The 10000-nt window shown below is 39.3% G+C and overlaps 1 long non-coding RNA gene across 1 annotated transcript; it reads left to right on the top strand.

The window, feature by feature from the left end:
* The first annotated feature begins 4661 nt into the window (after window positions 1–4661).
* On the top strand, window positions 4662–8749 carry LOC137975195 (uncharacterized). The gene is made up of 3 exons (XR_011117555.1): window positions 4662–4730; window positions 5816–5893; window positions 8643–8749. It is a non-coding gene; the product is annotated as an uncharacterized lncRNA (long non-coding RNA).
* Window positions 8750–10000: the final 1251 nt, after the last annotated feature.

Genomic DNA, 10000 nt, shown 5'->3' with positions numbered 1-10000 from the left:
GGGGAACAGAGATTTCGTAATCAACAGAAACAAGGTAAACACAAGTGCTGCTGTGGATATTTTCTTTGTTGCTTTGCTGTTTCTTCGTGGACTCAATATTCACAACAAACATCAGTCTAAACACTGCTTCTCACATGTCTTCCCCATATTATACATCATAAGCTGCAAAAATGACCGCTGACTCCTCCACTCTGAGCTGCAATACTGATAGCCTAAAATTGGAATAAAAACTTTTTTTTAGGTGGAAGAGCGACAGATATGCCAGGAAAAAAGTTGAAAACTTTATTGTGTATGGTCTAAAGTTTAAACAAAAGATCCTTCTTTTTTTGCCTTCAGTTCCCTTTTAAAAAAAATAATAAAATAAAATAAAAGTAATAATAATAACAATAATAATAATAATAATAATAATTATAATTTATATTATTATTATTATTATTGTAAAAACAATAGAAGAAATATTTCAAAAGCCCACCTTATTTACAATAACAAATACTTATTCATAAAAATAAAATCTGGAACCTTGTTATTAAATATATTTTTCTCTTTTAGGGTGTTAGGATGAAAATTCCATCAACGACATGTAGTTATCAGAGGATCATAGGTAAGACTCTTACTAAAGGAATTCTGATTTCTTTTTTCTTGGTTTGCACGTAACATGCTGAAAAATACATCTTCAAAAGTCCCCTAGTTGTTGATATGAAAATATCTTTCCACTCTTTTCATGGTTCCATTGCTTGCATATTTTGTCTGTTATGTAAATTCCTTTAAAACCAAAAACACTTGGGACGAACCCACATTCATCTTCCGTAAAAGTTAAAAGTCCTTAAAGTTTTCTCATTTCCTTTTTTTTGCAGAAATACAATGTACATCCAACAAGAGAACAATTGTTAGGCTGTTAAGTAAAAACTCAAGTGAGGTTATGATCCTCGCAGTTATGAAAACAATTCTAGCAATTGCGTAGAAAAGCCTGAAAAATTCAGGACTTCAACAGGGTCTCAACCCATGACCTTGCGATACCAGAGTGACGCTCTAACCAACTGAGCCATGAAGCCAATGTATTTGGAAGCTGGTCATTTGTGGATTCAAGTGTTCCCACGATGAATAAAGCAATGAACGAAATGATACATGAGCATTACTGGTCATGTAAATGCTCGGCATCAATGGTCAGAAACACAGATGGGCTCCTGCTATGATCTAGGATTCCAAAAGATTTATATCAGGAGACTGCAAAAGTATCTTACAAACACCGTAAATCAGAAGCAGTGAACCGTTACACTGACAGTACTTTGATAAACTCTGACAGTAGAATGGAAGACCCAAGCAACTGCACAGAACATTCATCTTCGATCAGGCCAAGAGGAAGCCTACGAGCAACAAACAAACTTTTGCCCGCCAAAACTACAGAGATTGCCATATGACAGAATAAGGTCCAAACTCCAAATGCGTTAAAAGGATTTATTCTATATTACACCCATGTAAGACTTAGCTCCTCGACAACATTCAAGCTTGAACGGTTTACAATACACTTCTGAGACGATTCCACACAATCCTGCTTCAGACTCTGTCCCAATTATTAACTTTACCGCGGTCCTATTACAGTTGTTGGATATCACAAACTTGTCACGTAACAATTCCTTTCACGGTTTCTAAATGAAAGGAAAAATATTGCTAGTATAACGCTTCGAATAACACACAAATGGTTCTCTGAAAACCGACTTACAGAACACGCTTGAACCTCTTCAGATACGGTAAAACTGTGAAGTCCGCCAAATAACAAAACAACATGGCAGGCAAACTCTCACATGGTCCTCGAACCGCACCAAATTGGATACTAAGGACACAAGCTAAACCGCTGATCAAACTTGAATTTACAAAAATAATTTTATGATAATAGCCTTTCTCCGCCGAAATCAACTCACTTCCAGCCCAGCCTTTAAACTCAAAAAAATTGTAATTACTTCAAGCTTACCTGTATAGAAGAAACAACTACATATGTTGTACAACGTCTAAAATCTAATGCCTCCTCGTGTATCCTAAATTAAACTCCCAACAATGAAGAAAACCTAAATTCATCGTTTTTTACTTGCTCCCCGCATTTAAGTACCACTTCACCACACAGCCGGCTTAGAGAATCGAGCGGCCCTGAGAATGAATGAGAAATATGCTGCATCCGCATTCAATCCCCTGGCCTTCTTCTTCCATTGTAGGAGTTACCAGGAGTACCTATTGCATTCTTAAACTTTTTTTCTTCGGATTGCCACACCCACCATTACTCTGAGAAAAATCCACTTACCACCCAACTGAGTGTCCCAGTGTTTCGCTCCTGGTGTAACACTTACAAACGGGCAACCCAGTTTACGCTCACGGAGCGTCTAGTTCGAGAAAGCCTGGAGCAAAGACTTATGACGTCACTTACTCAACATATCGCTCGCTGCTACTTGAGTAAACAATGAAAAACATGTCAGAGAGCGAAGCTTCGTCTTTTATCGATCATGATTTATCGACTTCGGAATTATCGTTTGACTTCGAAAAAATATTCTGAGTCACTTACCTGTGATTATGAAGATTTAGAATCGTGGCTACTGAGGAAAAAGCAGCCGCATATCGACGAGAAAGAGCTCAAGAGAAAGAACAAGAGGAATGCTTCGAGATCGTTCGAATCAACTGATATTAGATGGTATGTTGGAGTCGTGATTTTGTCTGTTTACTATTGTTCCCTTCATTTGTAAAAATTCAAATTTCTCGTTATTTTTTCTAGGTGCAAATGTACGTGTTGCTCTTCGGACGCGGTAACAAAGGCAGAGGAATGCTTCTGCTGTAGCGAAATTGATCGGTGCCGGGGGAAGCTGGAAGCAGTTGCAGATGATAAAGTACTACCACCGATCGGCATGGATTTCAATCTTGTTGTCTAGACGAGTGGGTTTGAGGAATAGCCGCCATAGGATTACGAAACCGAAAGAACGAGCGATACACACATCGACGTATGATATACCCCATGAAGTCCCAAACAAGACGAATAAACTGTCGGTATGAAACTGATCGTAGAAATCTATTCAGGAGCAAGGAAAATTATTGCCATTGTCGTTCTTAATTGCTACGTTATAAAAAACATGAAAATATTTTCCGACAAGGAAAATTGAAAAGTGCAATCCAAATTGAGCTTATTATACAGCGCTCTAATACCGATACTTCGCAGTTTGGCCTTGCTCATATATTGATGTGTATCGCTACTTCTTTCGGTTTCTTAATCCTATGGCGAATATTTTTAAAACCCACTCGTCTAAACAACAAGACTGAAGCCCAGGCAGATCAGTGGTACTGTAGTTCTCCGTCATCTGCAACTGCTTCAGTACCAGCTACTCCACTCACCGATCAGTTTCGCTAGTAACAGCAGAAGCTTTCCTTTAATACCCTTTCACTGGCCTTTGTTACTGCGTCCGAAGAACCACAGGTAAACCAGGCTCACTGTGTGTAGGTAAATATAGAGAACATATGAGGCGAAGTTTAGGTCTGAAAATTTGCAAGAAAATGGAAATAAAAATCGATGAAACTTACCATGTGGTGAGCTATTGTTGTCTTTAATACGTACACAAAGTTTCGGGAAAAATGGTCCCCGTTCACCTTTCTTCATAGTATAGTGACAAGGTAGGAGACGGAAGCCAGCGTAGGGACTCCGATCGACCCAAAACAAGCACAATTTTTTTCGTGAAAATCGAATCCAGTCGCTAAATAAACACGCCAGGCTCGTGGAACATGAATTTCGCTAAACCATGAATCCATTGAAGCATCTCCAGGTAGCAACGCGAAGCCACCAGACTCCGTAAAACTTGTAAGTTAACCTGCTAAAATGGCTGCCAGAAAGCGTTGTACTCGCGAAGTGCCCAATTCAAAATGGCACTGAACTTTGAACGCCTGGTGACAAGTATAATAAGTTCTGGAGGAAGGGGAGTCTCAACTTGCTAAAAATAAAACTCACTGAGCAATCTGGGACTCCCCTCCATCCAGGGGGACATATATTCCCCTCGTCACCAGGCGTCCCGAGTTCAGTGCCATTTTGAATTGGACACTTCGTGAGTACAACGCTTTCTGGCCGCCATTTTAGCAGGTTAACTTACAAGTTTTACGGAGTCTGGTGGCTTCGTGTTGCTACCTGGAGATGCTTCAGTGGATTCATGGTTTAGAGAAATTCATGTTCCACGAGCCTGGCGTGTTTATTTAGCGACTGGATTCGATTTTCACGAAAGAAATCGTGCTTGTTTTGGGTCGATCGGAGTTCCTACGCTGGCTTCCGTCTCCTACCTTGTCACTATACTATGAAGGAAGGTGAACGGGGACCATTTTTCCCGAAACGTCGTGTACGTATTAAAGACAACAACAGCTCACCACATGGTAAGTTTTATTGATTTTTATTTCCACTTTCTAGCAAATTCTCAGACCTAAACTTCGCCTCATATGTTCTCTATATTTACCTACACACAGTGAGCCTGGGTTACCTGTGGAATAACAACACGTACATTTGCACCTAGAAAAAAATAACGAGAAATTTGAATTTTTACAAATGAAGGGAACAATGGTAAACAGACAAAATCACGACTCCAACATACCATCTAATATCAGTTGATTCGAACGATCTCGAGGCATTCCTCTTGTTCTTTCTCTTGAGCTCTTTCTCGTCGATATGCGGCTGCTTTTTCCTCGGTAGCCACGATTCTAAATCTTCATAATCACAGGTAAGTGACTCAGAATATTTTTTCGAAGTCAAACGATAATTCCGAAGTCGATAAATCATGATCGATAAAAGACGAAGCTTCGCTTTCTGACATGTTTTCCATTGTTTACTCAAGTAGCAGCGAGCGATATGTTGAGTAAGTGACGTCATAAGTCCTCGCTCCAGGCTTTCTCGAATAAGTATGCAGGCGACATACCAATAATGGCGGATGCTATGAAAAACAAGTATTTCGACATAATAACATTGAAATGTTGGTGAAAGTAAGTTAAATTCATCATTTGAAAAGCCTATGCAACATTTTGGCGGCGTTTCCTCGAGGATTTGAGACTTTTTAAAAAATCGTGTTTTTTCGTCAGAGTCCCCCTTTAAATTAATGTATGTTTAGGATTCTTCTGTATTGGTAAAACCATGACCAAATTAGTTACTAACTTAGTAACTAATTGATCCTTTCGATACTTGATAGAAGTCGAACGTAATCGATCATAACTGATACTGTTCAATCAACTAATATCAGAAATCGATAGAAATCGAATGCCTGCATCCTTGTGATTATCGATTTTGATCGATTTTTGTAATTAGCTATTCATTTTATTGGTTTGTTTGACAATTATTTTAAAAAAAATTAGACAAAGAAAATGTAAGCAATTGTCCCGCATCACAGAGGTCATGGGTCCAAATCCTGCCGCAGCCACCTGAATTTTTCAGGTGTCTGTAAGAGACAGCTGCTTGAATTGTCCAGATCAGTGCAAGCATCATTTCTCTCTTTTGTCTATAGCCTTCAAATATAAACATTTCTTAGAGAAAAATAAGACAGACTAAAGCAAATGTGGTTTTTTTTTCAACGAGAAGAGGAAAACTGGAGATTCTGGAGAAAAACCTCGCAGAGTCGAGAGTTTAGACCAGAGAAAACCAGCTCGCATATGAATCAAAACTTGAGTCTGGGAATTGAAACCAGAACTTGTCGCTAGATTGCGCGAGCTGTCACCACTGTGCCAGCCCTTCTCTCTCTTCCATCGTAAGAGGAAGTGTTCGTTTCCGATCACTAATGTAGTTTCCCCTTTCAACATGACCATTTTTCCCCAACAGGTGAGTACTATGGAAGAGCATGGGTCGCAGAAAACTCTGGAGAAAGTGAGGAAAAATATACAGGAAATTCAACAACAGGTATGAGATACTGTAGCCAGTACTTCAGTCTAACAAGAACAGTGTTTTACTTCTCAATTATCATTTCTTGAAAAAAAGTGGCTTTTTTGCATTTCACGGGAAATAAAATATGAACCGTGCTAAAAGATACCCTTTACCACCCCCTAAAATAAGAAAACGACGCCAAACTTGTGGAATACGGCTGAGGACAAGAGGTATGAAATAATCAGTGGTGGGGATCGTTTGAACCTGAAAGAAAAATGTGGTGTAACTGCAACAGTTGTAGCCAATTACAGGGACAAGCTGTTAGAGGCAGGGTTTGCACTGGGTTATCTTGGAATAAGTGCCACCAAAATCTTCTTAATTGTTCCCAAATTTGCCCAGAACAATAGTTCTGAGATTGTCTCGACCTAGCACTGAACCTGTTTCTAGATTACCAAAAAACGCATTTGTAACATAACATTACGATCCACATGTTCTTAAAAGTGGTATTTTCCATGATAAATGGAAATAACAGCATAAACAATAACAATCTTTGAAACGCCTGCAGTTAAAATTATGGACCCAATCAAAATAGTCTTGGAAAGTTCCTTGCCTTATGTCAGGTTGGTGGGGGAAGGGGAAGTGTGATAAACAATGTTCATAAATTTGCACTTAAAGTGCCACTATGATCAAATTTTTACCTCTTGATTTTTTAGGCGGATCACAAAGAATGCTATGAAAGAATGAAAATATCGTTTACTGTTTGCAAATACCTGCATTAGTTCCAGAGATATTTAGGTTTAAAAAATGTGTAAAATATGCAAATGAGATGACTGATGATGTCATACGCTCAACCCAATATTACATCAAGTATATAAATAGAGCTATCTTCGCCAATTTGCGGCAGCGCAGACCATTGAAACTTTGTAGGCTAATAGTTCTACAGAAAACACACCTACGGCTATAAAATATTGTGTTCGCATGGCAACTCACTCTTTTCCAGTCCCCACCCACTTGATTTCAATATGTAAGTGATTTTCAGCTCGAAAAAACATTAAACAAGGCCACAAACTCAAGCTAACATGTCAATATGCTTGTTGGATCATGTATATGAGGCACTATTTGCAAATATGAAAATAGAACGCCAAAGGTGGCCAGAAATGCCTTTAATATTGGAGAGGTCTGGAACCCAGTATGTTGCCATGGTAATGAAACTGTTAAGCGCAAATTGTGGAGCACATTTAGTGGAATCTTACTGCAAAGAATCAAACATTTCTGATGCAAATTGGATGAGATATCCTTTTTCATCATATTTGATCAAAATTTGGTTGAGTGTATGACATCATCACTTGGCTAATTTGCATATTTTAAAAACTCGAATATCTCTGGAACAAAAAGAGATATTTGAAAATAGTAAAGAGCATTTTTCTTCTCATGTAGGCTACTTATTTATGTCTTAAAATGGCTTCGATAGAAAAGATGCAATTTTCGTCATAGTGGCACTTTAACGCAACCAAACAAATTTTGTAAGCAAACCTAATAAAAGCACACGAGATCTCACCTCGCACTTCAAGTTGTACTTTTGAATCTCTGTTACTGGAGGTGACATTGTTAGGCCCTTTCTACACGTATCCGGATATTTTTGAAAACAGACTTCTTTCTCCGATTTTGCCTTCCGTCCACTCGTAAATGGCATATTCTGTCTCTGAAAACGGTCTACAGAGTGGAGACTTTTAAAAATTCAGACTTTCCGTATATGTGTGGACGGACCAAAAACAAATACGATGACGTCATCGCTAGAGTCCAATCATTCCGGTCTTCGTAAATGAAGATAACAAATAATGGGGAATGGAGTTGTTTTTTCTTAAATCCTCTTTTTTACAAACAAAATCAAGAGACCAACGCAATCCACGTAATGTGTTACATGCAGCAAGTATACGCTTGAAAACACTTCAAAACCGAGCTACGTGGCAGGCGTAGGAATGTTGTATACACGTAATTACTTCATTTTTTTCTTTGTTCACTGAAATGATAAAAATAAGAAGCCCAGACCAAGTGCTCTACCCTAGTCTGGGAATCGAAACTCGTCGCTAGATTGAGCAAGCTTTCATCACTGTGCCAGCCCTTCCCTCTCTTCCATCGCCAGAGGAATTTCTCGTTTCTGATCACTAATGTAGTTGCCCCTTTCATTGTGGCCATTATTCACCAACAGGAGGAAGAGCTGTCGCAGAAAGCACTGGAGGAACTGGAGGTCCGTCCACTCGTAAATGGCGTATTCTGTCTCTGAAAACGGTCTACAGAGTGGAGACTTTTGAAAATTCAGACTTTCCGTATATGTGTGGACGGACCAAAAACAAATACGATGACGTCATCGCTAGAGTCCAATCATTCCGGTCTTCGTAAATGAAGATAACAAATAATGGGGAATGGAGTTGTTTTTTCTTAAATCCTCTTTTTTACAAACAAAATCAAGAGACCAACGCAATCCACGTAATGTTTTACATGCAGCAAGTATACGCTTGCAAACACTTCAAAACCGAGCTACGTGGCAGGTGTAGAAATGTTGTAAACACGTAATTACTTCATTTTTTTCTTTGTACACTGAAATGATAAAAATAAGAAGCCCAGATCAAGTGCTCTACCCCAGTCTGGGAATTGAAACTCGTCGCTAGATTGAGCAAGCTGTCATCACTGTGCCATCCCTTCCCTCTTCCATCGCCAGGGGAATTTTTCGTTTCTGATCACTAATGTAGTTGCCCCTTTCATTGTGACCATTATTCACCGACAGGTGGAAGAGCGGTTGCAGAAAGCACTGGAGGAATGTATGAAATTAGAATTGAAACTTGCAGAAGCTGAGAAAGAGAAGAAAAATATACAGAAAAAGTACGAACAGGTATGAGATAGCCAGTACTAGGGTCTCCACATTGCCTACGGGAAACTACTCCAAGTGGTCCCATTTGGCGTGTCAGAGGGTACTTATTGGTGCTGTAGAGAAAAAATCTGACGGTGTGCGCGCGTAAATGGATCAAGTTTTAGGGGGAACAATTTAACTGAACGGTTGAAACACATTTCATCGACTTCACGTTTCACAAGAACAATGAACGATTACTTTAGTTTTTCCATAACTTCACATAGCACAACCTTGTATTTCTTTTTTTGTGTTTCATTAATTTCCATGGATGTCTATGTGTAATGTCGATAATGACGTTTCCTTCACTAAACATGGTCTTCAACAAAAACCGCAGTTTACTGCTCAGTTTTCATTCCTTGACGGGGAATAGAATACATTGTGTACAAACCGTGCTAAAAAAATGCCCTTTACCGCTCCCTAAAATAAAAAATGCGAAATTTCAGCTGGAACAGGAAATTCAACCGGGAAGAAAAGCTTCTGCCATCGAAAGGTTTAAGTTGAACGATACGAGTCACTGAGTCACGATACGAGTCCTTTATTTTGTCTGACTGAGACACGGGGGAGGGATCAATTGGATAGCAAAGAAGAGAATCCTCTCCAATGCATGTCGCCATGCTAATAGTAGAGAATAGGGATATTTACATCGGAGGACAGGAACGACTACGAGTACGCGTTTTCCGTACTAAGGATGCGCATAAGGTGTAAAGTTGTCATAGACCAACTTGCTGGAACGAGTGGAAAGAAAATCATTAAATACGTAAAAAAAACATTGAAGGTCGATTTTAAACCATAACATCCCTTCTCGGATGGTTCAAAACCTCCGTTCTTTTATTTATTGATGTTGTCGGCAAAGTTGCAAAAGTTGTGAGTGAGCTAAAAGACGAACAAGAGGTTGGGAACTGTTATGTTTAGCCTAAAGTCGTTGTTACACATTGAAAGTTTTCGCTGAAACTTACGTGCAACTGCGCTGCTAAAGTTCAGCAGGCGTTGCACTGTGTAACATAAAAAGTCGAAACTCGTTCGGGAACGTTGAAACTGGTCTCGAAATGTTGTTTACATGGCCTTAGCCGGTTTCTGATTGGCTTACGCAACGTAGCGTAACAAGTGAATGAAGGGGGTAGTTTCTAAAGAAACTGTGGTGCTGCATATGCTCTTGGGGCATTTCTCTAGGATCAAAGACCTTGAAGTAGCTCAGTGGTTATTCCTGAAGATTGCCAAACCTGTTGTCAATGTAC

Source organism: Montipora foliosa, chromosome 11, assembly GCF_036669935.1.
Source record: "Montipora foliosa isolate CH-2021 chromosome 11, ASM3666993v2, whole genome shotgun sequence".
Lineage (NCBI taxonomy): Eukaryota > Metazoa > Cnidaria > Anthozoa > Scleractinia > Acroporidae > Montipora > Montipora foliosa.
This window is presented reverse-complemented; position numbering and strand designations above follow the sequence as displayed.